Raw genomic sequence first — 11,800 nt, forward strand, 5'->3', positions numbered from 1 at the left:
CTCTCAGTAATCTGCACACACCAACTACCTCTGCTGCTTCTCCCCGTGCCCTGACCCTTGTTGGCTTTCCCTATATACCTGTAAACTTCATGGTCATTCCCATCACACTAATCCCAAATTTGGCCTCTTTTTTTTTCTTTGCATCCTATTTTTGGGCCAGATTATGGCTACCCCAGCATGTGCACACTATGTACAGGGAAGAGAATGCAAGCAGCCCAGCCCCAGTCCCTAGCATTTCCACACAGGAGGCAGCTAAAATGCTTGTGCTTCTTGAAAGCAAGCACCAGTCTCTAGCACAGATAGCATTGCATATTGCCCCAGATGCAGCATGTCTGGGTAGCATGCCCATGACCTCTCTCCTGGCAGCCACGACAGCCCCTACTATACAGGTAAGCAGCTGCACTGAAGAAGCACATGCTACATCATTCTAAAAGGTGTAGCAAGCATTGCCAGCATGTGGGCTCCCTTCAACGCCCCTGAAAGCATTTTTCTCAATCCGTCTCTAAGAGTCCATTTCAGGATAAAGTTCCAGTGACTACCAGCTCAGGGATGCATTGGCTGCTTTTCCAGTAGCATTTGCAGGCATTGGGGGGCCTGTTTCTCTGGTCCTCTGGGACCACTTGGTGCGTGTGTGTGTGTGGCCTTAAACCAGCCTGAGAAGGCAACAGAGCATTCCCCCTGTGCAGGGGAAATCTCCACCAATAGAAAACTGGTACAAGCAGATCCACTGCCTCCAGCACCTGCCAGACCACTTTCCCCTGGAGTAAGGTGATATGGGGGAGTGTGTTGGGGAAAAGGCATGGGTGGGACAGGAAAGGGGCATGGCAGAGCGGAACACTGCTACACTTAATCCTGAGCGGCCTTGGTTTGGGGGAATTTGCAATGAGACATCTTGGGCCTGGTTTGCACAGGTTCTGAGTAGCCACAACTCTGCTAGAAGTGCATGGGAGCTACAAGCATTCAATACTTTAAAAAATCAAGCCCTTTGTCTCAAGTTGGACCCCCAAAAATGGAGGCATCCAAAATTAGTCAGCTTGAACCTTTCTGTTCCATATATCTAACTGGGGGGACAATAATCAGCTACTTCTGTCATAACTGTCCTACTCAGATCTGAACCTTAGAGTTCAGAACATGAGAAGCTAGCATGAAACCTCCAAACTTAATTACCAGCTTGGATCTGATATCGCTGCCACCAGCCAGAATTCCAGTGTCTGACTCACTCTGGTCTCCCCAAAACCTTCCCTGGGGAACCCCCAAGACTCAGATGCCCTGAGTCTCACCACAAAGGGAAATAACCCACTTCCCTTTTCCCTCTTCCCCTCCAGGTGTTCCCTCCCTGGGTTCCTGGAGAGATATACAGATTCAAGCTCCATGAATCTAAACAAAGGGATTCCACCCTCTTTACCTCCTCCCAGATTTCCCCGCCCTAGTTACTCTAGGAGATTCCCTTCTTCAAGTCCTTGAAACACAAGTACCGAGAGATCAAATCTCTCTCCCCCCTCACCCAGAGGGTATGCAAAGTCAGGCTTAATAAATCTAACACAAAGAGATTTTCCCCCTCCCTTCGTTTCTTGGCCTTAACCAGTGAAAAACACTCAAACAGGTCTTAAAAAGAAAGCTTTATATAAAAAAGAAAGAAAAAGGACATAAAATTGGTCTCTGTATCAAGGTGACAATATACAGGGTCAATTGCTTAAAGGAAAAAATGAATAAACAGCCTTATCCAAAAAGAATACAATTTAACACATTCCAGCAACTACACACATGTAAATACAAAAAAACAATATAAACCTATTGTCTTACTATCCTTGTACTTACAACTTGGAAACAGAAGATTAGAAAGCCTGGAGATTCCTGTGGTCACTCTCAGAGCCCAGAAAGAGAACAGAACAAGAACAAAGGACTCACACCCAAAACTTCCCTCCACCCAGATTTGAAAAAGTCTTGTTTCCTGATTGGTCCTCTGGTCAGGTGTTGTTTGTTACCCCTTTCCAGGTGAAAGAGACATTAAACCTTAGCTATCTGTTTATAACAACTTCACAAACGGCTTGTAAAGTTTAAATAATTATGTTAATAAAGCACTTTGCCATTATAAATTGATAAGCATTTTTATTATTAGCACCAGCGCTGAACTGCGAAAGATATTAAAGGGACATGCCCTATCTTCCTGGCACTCACCCTCTGATACCTCAGGAACATGCATTTCTTCAGAGTGCTCCTTTTTTTTGTACACCACTGCTTTTCATTTAATGCCTGTCAGATCATTTATATTTTGTGTAATTTTAATGTATTATGTACCTGCCAAGTTGTCTCAGGGGTTTACTCTCAGTGAAATTACATTCAAATAGTGATTTTGCTAAAGCACCTTTGTAGCAATCTGATGGCCATTTCCATGGGAATGGGCTCAGAATTGAGCTGCAAAGTGGCCAGAAATCTCTTATAAGTAAATCTGAGCAAAAATAGGACTTTATCTCTCATGGGAAAATTCTGATATTTCTTCCGTTGTTTTTGTCCCAAATCAAGATGAAAACCTGAATTATCAATTTTTTGCATAACAAAAATGTTTCATTTCAGTCTGTGAAACTCCTATGATGCACCACTCAGCTCAGTCACAGGGGAGACCATGGTGCCGAGTTGTGGTCCAGCCAATGGTCTCAGCCAACAAGGGGAGATGGTGGGGGCACAAGTATGTGAACTGTAATTTTCATGAGGCACCATAGGCTGGTGCAGTTTAATGTTGAAGTGACAGAACAATATGTTTTGGTTCTGTTCAACAAACTGAAATATTTTGAACTAGGTCAAACTTATTTTGTTTCAATATTTCCAATGAAAAATCAAAAAGTTTTGGCAAAACTGAAATTTTTCTATGCAAAATTTCAATTTTTTTGGAAACTTCATTCTCCATCGAAAATTCCCAACGAGGTCTAATTAAAGTTTCAGTGACTACCAGCTCAGAGATGCGTGGGCTGCTTTTCCAAAATCATTTGCAGATTTTAGAATCTTGCCAGCCCTCTTAACTCTCTATCGTGTTTCTGATTTGAAGTTATTGTTTGTTAAAATAGCAGTATTTTCACAGACATAAATTATTTTTGGCACAAATGAGTTCTGAACAGTTCAGCTAAATATACTGGATTCTTGTTCAGTAAGAAATTCCATTAGCCATTCAAAGCAGATTTCATATAGCCCTTTTCTAATAGAAGTTTAACAGTAGCATCAAAGCTTGAACTCAAACAGCACAAAAACTTTCAATATTTAAAAAAATGTCTTCAATTACAGTTCAGTTTCCAGAAGAAGACTACAGGATAGAAAACAAAGGAAATCTCATATGCTATATAACTCAGGGATTCTGAAATCATGGCTGATGAATCTTGAACCTGTCCTGGACCTTTGGGATTTGAAAATGGAACCATATGTCTCTTAATGTAATTTTTCCCAATGTTTGCAATATAGTTAGGATCTAACCTATTACCTCAATGTAGAGCTAGTTGGAAAATTGAAATCTTCTGTTGAAAAATTTCCAATAAAAATGAAAAATAATTTTAATCTACATTTTTCACAGGAAACTTTGATTTTTTTTGTCAGTAAAAATTCAAATAACAAAATATTTTGGCTTCAAACTGACTCTGTCTAAAAAAATAAAATATTTCTATTCAGAAATGGTGCTGTGGTGCCTCAGGTAAGTTGTAATTTGGGTGCCTCAAGCTCCCATTCTCTGCTCTAGGTTGGGCTCCCTACACTTCTCATCATGCACTACGGTCTCCTCTCTGGTAGAGAAGAGGCAGTGCATCACTGGAGCCCTTGGCCATGTTCATCATAAAGGATGCAATTTGGCCAGGGATCCTGGCCTATAGTGGCTACTGGGAATATGAGGTACCCAACCTACAACTCCCACAAGGCATTAATCTAAACAAAAATACTTTGGTATTCAGTCAAAATATTTCAGTTTTTGGAAAAAATAATTGTTTTCACATGTTCTTTTTTGCTCCTATAATAAAGCTACATTTGGTGCAGAAAGCAGATACTTTTTGCAAAAATTCATTTGTCAAAAAGCAATTTTCCATTGAAAAATAGTTTCAACTAAAAATTTTCAACCAGTCCTCCCCTGTGTCAAAGTTAGACTCAGGACTCACGGTTTGTCAGACCACTCTGTTTTATTAGCACAGCGCTCTGCTAATAACATCCAGATAATGTGAGCACCATGCAAGACACAAATTATCTTATTTATACAGATAAAAGAGTGGGAATTAGACAAAGGGACAAAGAAAGCAAAACAGTAAAATTCACCTGGGGCACAGCATGCATATCCTATTTCCTTACTAACTCTTATCGATCTAAGGCTAATACTTCACCAATTGCCCTTAAACGGTGCAATTGTTCTATGTTAATGTCTATATTCCTGACACCTGGATTGCAGCATTCCAACAGTTTTTCTTAAAGGTACAGACAGCATTTCTTTAATCCTTTCTATTTTCACAATATAATTCATTCTACTTTCACAATCCCTCCTTTTGGTCAAGCGCACGCCATGACCAACAATTACTGTGTTCCACAAATTAACCGTTCCTTATCTCTTCGTTCATCAGTGATATTCAAAATCATCATATTAGCACTCTGTTTTGGGGCAGTCACCTGGGTGACACAATTCTGGATACAACAGGAGATTAACTGAAAGCATACAAAAATCACTAAGATTCCAAACAGGATAGTTAGGTATTCCTGAAACAACCAGTTTCCTATGCCAGAGAAATTGAACAGGTTACTTAGCCACTTCCATAAAGAACTCGGCTCTATTTGGGGAAGATATGCGATTTGGTCTAAGGGGCTGGCGCAATCTATTACCTCATTGGTATCGTCAGGTATAAACAGACAACATTGTTTTCCAGTGAGAGCACAGGTCTCTCCTTTGGCCGCCAGCACTATGTCCAATGCCTGACGGTGCTGGAGGGCCACCTGTCGGATCGCCCCTGTTTCTTTGGCCAGGGCTCTTAAACTTTCTCCGGTTTTATTTGCCATTATTTTAACTACTGCTTGTAACCTCAGGAGCCTTTTTGCCTGGTGTATTACTCCCCCAAGTGGGATAAAGGAACTGCCAATAGCCTCTTCCCAGGTGTCATTACTGTTCCATATTGTGTTAAATGGACAAGGTCCTCCAGTGAGGTCTGGGGAATTGAGTGGGATAGCCAGGACAGGAACACCAGTTTGAGAGTGGGCTGGGATGTGGCTGCAGATCCAGCATTTAGAAATAATAAGGGTCTGAGCTATCCACACTTGCTGCTGGATAAAAGAATTGTCATTCTGGACTCCCCAGACCTTAAGACACCAGCAGTCGAGGAACAGGCACTACCAGAAGCACATGTTGGAGGCAGGGCCCTTCTGGTTCTGACAACCTCAACTGAGGAAACCGCAGTCACAGTTTTATGTCCATCAGGCAGCAGGCGCTAGGCTCACTACTGCTTCTTCTTGGGCCTTGCTTTAGGTTGTCGTCTGCTTCTGGTAACCCTTATGAGAACGTAGATTGTAAGGTATTGCAGGCTGTTCCTCTACGTCTTCTGCTGGAGTCACAATTGACTCTGTGTGGTCCTGAGGTGATGATTGGCTCACTGGGGGTGGTGCACTTTTACACGGCGAAGCGTGTATCCACTCTGAGATGCCAGACAGTTTAACAGCCGTTGGGGTAGTAAGCAGTGCCTGATGAGTCTTTGATGTTCTTTAAGTCTCTTTACTACTTCTTCCTTGACTCTGGCTATAACAATGGCCTTCACACCTTATCTTTTCCTGATGCATACATTCCTCATTCACACAAATAAATTGAGAATACAAACAGTAGTATTTTATATCGAGCAAAAAAGCATTGCAAATTAAACCTTGCTAAATTTTACAATTAATAACCAAGACAATTTACATTGAGACCCAAGCCTTCAATCTTTCTCTAATTTACTTAACATAAACACAATAGAGAATCCTGTCTCTTACTACCTAAATCTTAAAACAAAGAGTTAGAGAGGGCCCAATTTGTAATGCATATGAGAAAACAGAATCTTATAGTCCCAGGGGGTCATTTCTTTCTGCTATTTAAAAAAGGTTGCTAGCAGGATGAAATCAAATTACACTTTAATTCTTATGGGACATTATAAAATCCTGCTCCTACATATCCCCCTTTTGACACTAAGATTATTAATCGCCAGTGTCACTTCTTATGTAGTCCACGTAGTAAAAAATACTGGGAGGTGATTTGGGCCTGTGGCTTTAGCTTTGCATACATTTGTTTTATCCACCAGCACATTTTAAACATTTCAATTAAACACATACAATTTAAAACCAAAAACAATTAGGCGTAGTAAGATTAGTATGCCAGTAGTTGTTGGAGACCATCCAGAAAATATGGTATGCCAATGGTAAGCTGTTATGGTTTTCTGCAGTGGCAATTCTTAACATGTCCCCATTTGCGTGTATAATATGAATGGTCCAGTTTTCCATTTATTTTTTTTTTTTTAGGAACTATGTTATCTTTTTACCTTTTAACAGATGATTGGTAACTGTTTGCCATTCAATGCCAAGATTGATAGAGAACTCAATTAAATCAGTGCTTACAGTAAGCTGAGACTCTTTTGTTGTTGTTGTTGTTGTGGCAAATAGTAAATGTGAATATTGGTAAACACAGTACTTACAGTACATTTACATTTGTCTTCTGGTGGGTTGCTAACACTTTTTAAACACTTTTTCCCAAGAATTAACACATACATATAACCCATTATACAGTACTTTGGATTATTTGAAAGACAAAAATAACATTTTTCTACCCCTTTTGAGGTGGCACCAGGAGCGGCGCCAGGGTTTCTGACGCCCTAGACGGACGGCCATTTCGCCGTCCCCCGCGGCCCCGGTGGACTTACCGCAGTCATGCCGGCGGACAGTCCGCTGCTGGAAAGGCTCCGGTGGAGCTGCCACAGTGATGCTGGCGGGCAGTCCGCTGGTCTAAAGGCTCTGGTGGACCTGCCGCAGGCATGCCTGCAGCAGGTCCACCGGAGCCTTTAGACCAGTGCACCGTCCTCCAAAATGACTGCGGCAGCTCCACTGGAGCCTTTCCAGCAGCGGACCGTCTGCCGGCATGATTGCGGTAAGTCCACCGGACCCGTGTGCAGCCCCCCCCAGCAAAATAGCGCTCCCCAAAAATTCTGGCGCCCTAGGCCATTGCCTAGGTCGCCTAAATGGTACCACCGGCCCTGGGTGGCATTGATTATTACTTAAAAGATTCCTTTCTTTTACAAATACCCTTGCTGATTGCAGGCAAAACAGAGGAATTACCCCCATATTTTCTTGTGTTTTTTTTGTTCTATAGGCAGGCCAGGTTTTAATTGGTTCTACTTTTTAAGGGCTATGCGGAAATTATTCCACTGTTTAGTTATTAAATTCATGAGGTGGTGTACCTCAAGTTTTTCCTCTTATATAGCAGACAAGTTTGTAATATTTTTCCTGCTGTGTTAAGCTTTAAGTTTATTCACGGGTAATAGCTGAGAAGCATCATTACCATATTACTTTAAAGGATTTTTCCAAAAATCATACACACTATATGTTGTTACAGGGGTACTTACTAACAGTAAAGTTATTTTAATGTTTAATCAGCAAAGAGTCCTGTGGCACCTTATAGACTAACAGACATTTTGGAGCATGAGCTTTTGTGGGTGAATACTGCATCTGACGAAGTGGGTATTCACCCACAAAAGCTCATGCTCCAAAACATCTATTAGTCTATAAGGTGCCACAGGACTCTTTGCTGCTTTTACAGATCCAGACTAACACGGCTACCCCTCTGATACTTAATGTTTAATATTAACAGAAACATTAGCGTCAAATCTATTAAAGGTATCTTGTTATACCATGTCTTTTATGTAGGCAATTTGTTCGCTGACCAGGTATGTTCTTTATTTGCAGCTTCTTTTGTGCTGGCAGTTCTCACCTTTCTTTATCAGTTAGGTAATTTGCATCAACACAGGCTTGGCTTTTGGATTCAAAGCCATCAGCAGAGCTCAGAGACTCTGTCTTAACACACAGGGATCTGAAAAAGAAAACACAGCCTACTGCGGCTCTTTTTGGAGCCCTAATAGGATTTTAATTCAGCAGCACGTTTCATTTGCATTTCTTTTACCCCTTTCTACAATATACACTGCACATGTCCTAGGGAAAATATACATTCCTTCTATACTATAACTTTTTAAAAACATTAGCCATATCAATTTTTACATAAGGTGTAACTGTTTCTTTTGTTCTTACAGAGTTTTCGTGTACCCTTATCAAAGTGACAGTCTGATTACACAGAGCCATTTTAAGGCTCAGTGTTTTTAACATTGCTTCTTTTTGTTTTGTGCACCTCTGTTGCTTCAGAGGGTCACTGTTAATTTCTTATTCTTTCATTATAGCTATCTACTATAGTTACAAAAAAAAAAAACCAACCAAACAAAAAGACTCCAGAATCTCTACCTGTTCTCCTGATTTTGACTGCCCTATTGCAGCCATGACTTGGTCTTTATTTAAAAACATTTTAATTTTGTAAAGAATCAAGTTACCCGTTAAGGGTTAAATGCTAAATCCCAAAGCCAAACAACACTAATTACCTGTGTTTTGCAACTTTGAATTAAAGAGTCAAATGAATTTGTAGTGGCATTAAAAATAAAAACAAAATCAAATTATCTTACACCTACAAAACAGGAGTTTTACAAACCAGATGTGCTGATTTAGATTCTTAGAACTTTACATATTTTCACAGACAAATAGATACATACACATTTTCTTTTCCTTAACATTCTTTTACACTGCTTTGTTTTTACATAGCTGTATATATATTTGGATTATTTACAGGCAGTCTTCTGGAAAAGGGCCAATTTTCCCTTCAGAATGGCTGCAAAGAAACCAAGAATTCTCTCTCTTTAACATGGTCCTTTTTTTAACATTTTCACAAAGTTTAACTGCTTAATTCTCTCCATCCTCTGTAGAGTTAACTTTTTACTCTCTTTCCTTAAATCACTTGTTTATGTCCCTAAAAGACACCTTTATCACCTCAGATTTCACCATTTTAAGTATTGTTCCAGGGGTTCATGCCTGCACTTACTGCTTTTCTTACTCCTGACACTATTCCCTAAGGCCACGTCCAGACTAGGAATTAAAATCGATTTTAGATACGCAACTTCAGCTACGTGAATAACGTAGCTGAAGTCGAATTTCTAAAATCGAGGTACTCACCAGTCTGGACGGCGCTGCATCGATGTCCGCGGCTCTCCGTGTCGATTCCGGAACTCCGTTCGGATTGATGGAGTTCCGGAATCGATGTAAGCGCGCTCGGGGATCGAAACACCGCGTCCAGACTAGACGCGATATATCGATCCCCGAGCAATCGATTTTAACCCGCCGATGCCGCGGGTTAGTCTGGACGAGGGCTTAGGGCTTTCAACCTGTTTTTCAGTTTCTTTATCTGTTGCTTGTCTGGGCCCGATTCTGCTTTTTCCAATGAACCGTTTGTGAGTGATATTGTGGTCATTTCACAATTTTGAAAGAAATGTTCAAGGAAAGGGACCAGGAAGGTTGGGGGCTAGTTGAGGAGCCCACCCTTCTTGCTGAATTGGTAGTGGAACACTAAAGAATCAGTTTTTGAGGCAGATAACAAAAGGGAAAAGAACAAGGAGCTTTTTGTCCTTTTTACAATGAGATGGGAGTATGAAGGGGGCCGGATCGATCCGGGGTTTGGAGAACGGGGTAAAAGGGAGCGCTCGGTCTGGTGGTGGGAGAGGGGGCTTTTAATAAAGCTTTTAACTTATTATTTGAATAATTGAGAGAGGCAAGTTTTGATTTTGTCCACCTACAATTTGCCTCTTCTCACCACTGCATGAAACAATTAACTTCTCCTTTAGCCAATTTAGTTTTAGGTTGGCCGAGTTTGTCTTTTAAGACGTCCACTCAGTCTTTGTTCCAAGATTTTAACAGTGGCCACTGAGCTTTGGGATCCTCCTGAATTAGCCTAGACCATTTTTCCAGAAATATACGGGAGTCTGGACCCTTTTTACAGGAGTCCGGAACCATCCTAAATACATAAAATGAGTCGGCGTTCATTTAGGGAACTGTCCCGACTTAAACGTCTGGTTACCAATACAGGAGGACTTCACACACCAATCACATAAGAAGGAAATTCAGGTTAGTCAGAGCGATGCCTGGTGCAACACACAAAAGGAGTCCACAGGCTACTGCCTCAATTGCCCTTGCTTTCACATCAGGGGTTTTACCCAAAGTGTGGTGCAGCTGCGATTGTGCAGATTCCACTCACTCAGACTGCGGGGACAGGAACCCCTTGGTCGGCCGATCCCCGGACAGAGACAGATCCCTGGCACCCAGACTCAAACACTCCACAAAAGGACAGAAAAACACAGAGACAGGACAGTCCTCAGTCCTTACAAAACACAGAAATAATTACCTGACCAGATTCCTGATGTCAGATCCCGGGATCCCTACCAGAACAGAGTGGGAACCAACAGGTTCGGTGGCGTAGACTTCACTGTGGTCGTGTGCCTTTCCGCCCTAGTGGAGGACCGCTCGGGCCAAATGCCCAGGTGCCGGCTGCCACGGTCATCCTACAAAAACGGTCAGGAATCACATGGCCCCAGTGAAGACGGTTGCCATCTCGGTGGAACCTCCAAATTGTTAAAGTTAGAATCAGGACTCACGGTTTGTCTGACCACTCTGTTTTATTAGCACAGCGCTCTGCTAATAACATCCAGATAATGTGAGCACCATGCAAGACACAAATTATCTTATTTATACAGATAAAAGAGCGGGAATTAGACAAAGGGACAAAGAAAGCAAAACAGTAAAATTCACCTGGGGCATATCCTACTTCCTTACTAACTCTTATCGTTCTAAGGCTAATACTTCACCAATACTTAAACTGTGCAATTGTTCTGTGTTAATGTCTGTATTCCTGACACCTGGATTGCAGCATTCCAACAATTTTGCTTAAAGGTACAGACAGCATTTCTTTAATCCTTTCTATTTTCACAATATAATTCATTCTACTTTCATACCTGAAGTCACAACTTCAGCATTTTTATTGTTATTCTTCAAATTGGCACCTTCACTCTATTAATGAGAACCTGTCACCATTAAACAAGGCAGCATTGGCCTACAATATTATGGAATATGATACTTAGGCATTTCCTTAAAGAAAAATTGTAGTAGTGGGTGTCTGTTAGCAAATGGTCACTTTCTAATGACAAGCAGTGTGTGTGTGTGTGTGTATTCTGTAATTGTACTGTGTGTCTATATAGTTGTCAAGCTATGTTTAACAACCAATCACTAATAACATTTATAATATTTCTCTTCGGTAATGTTTGGGAACACAAGAAGAGATGAAGGTCAGCATTTCCATACAAGTTCTCCCTACTCTCCGGACTCATGAAGATATAAGGGCCAGATGCTTGTTCATATAGGCATAAACCGTTAAAGCCAATGAAGCTATGCTAAATTACATCCGCTGAAGTTCTGACACTAACTACACCAAAAGGAGGGATTCCACAGTGCAGGTAATCCAATTCCCTGAGAGGTGAAAGCTGGGTCAACGGAATAATTTTTTCATCAATTTAGCACTGTCTACGCTTGAGATTTAGGTCACCTTAACTCAGGAATATCAAACTCAAATCACCACAAGGGCCACATGAGGTACATTGGCCAAGGACCTCATCACTGACACCTTTTCATATAGAGGTACAAAAGCATTCCATCCCGTCCCTGCCTCCACTTCACCCCTTCCATGAGGCCC

General features: G+C 41.3%; 1 long non-coding RNA gene across 1 annotated transcript; it reads right to left on the reverse strand.

Moving 5' to 3' along the window:
* Window positions 1-4,132: 4,132 nt before the first annotated feature.
* On the reverse strand, window positions 4,133-11,020 carry LOC127043069 (uncharacterized). Its single transcript, XR_007772137.1, has 2 exons — window positions 10,971-11,020; window positions 4,133-4,403 (listed from the first exon to the last, which is right to left on the reverse strand). It is a non-coding gene; the product is annotated as an uncharacterized LOC127043069 (long non-coding RNA).
* Window positions 11,021-11,800: the final 780 nt, after the last annotated feature.

Source organism: Gopherus flavomarginatus, chromosome 1, assembly GCF_025201925.1.
Source record: "Gopherus flavomarginatus isolate rGopFla2 chromosome 1, rGopFla2.mat.asm, whole genome shotgun sequence".
Taxonomy (NCBI): Eukaryota; Metazoa; Chordata; order Testudines; family Testudinidae; genus Gopherus; species Gopherus flavomarginatus.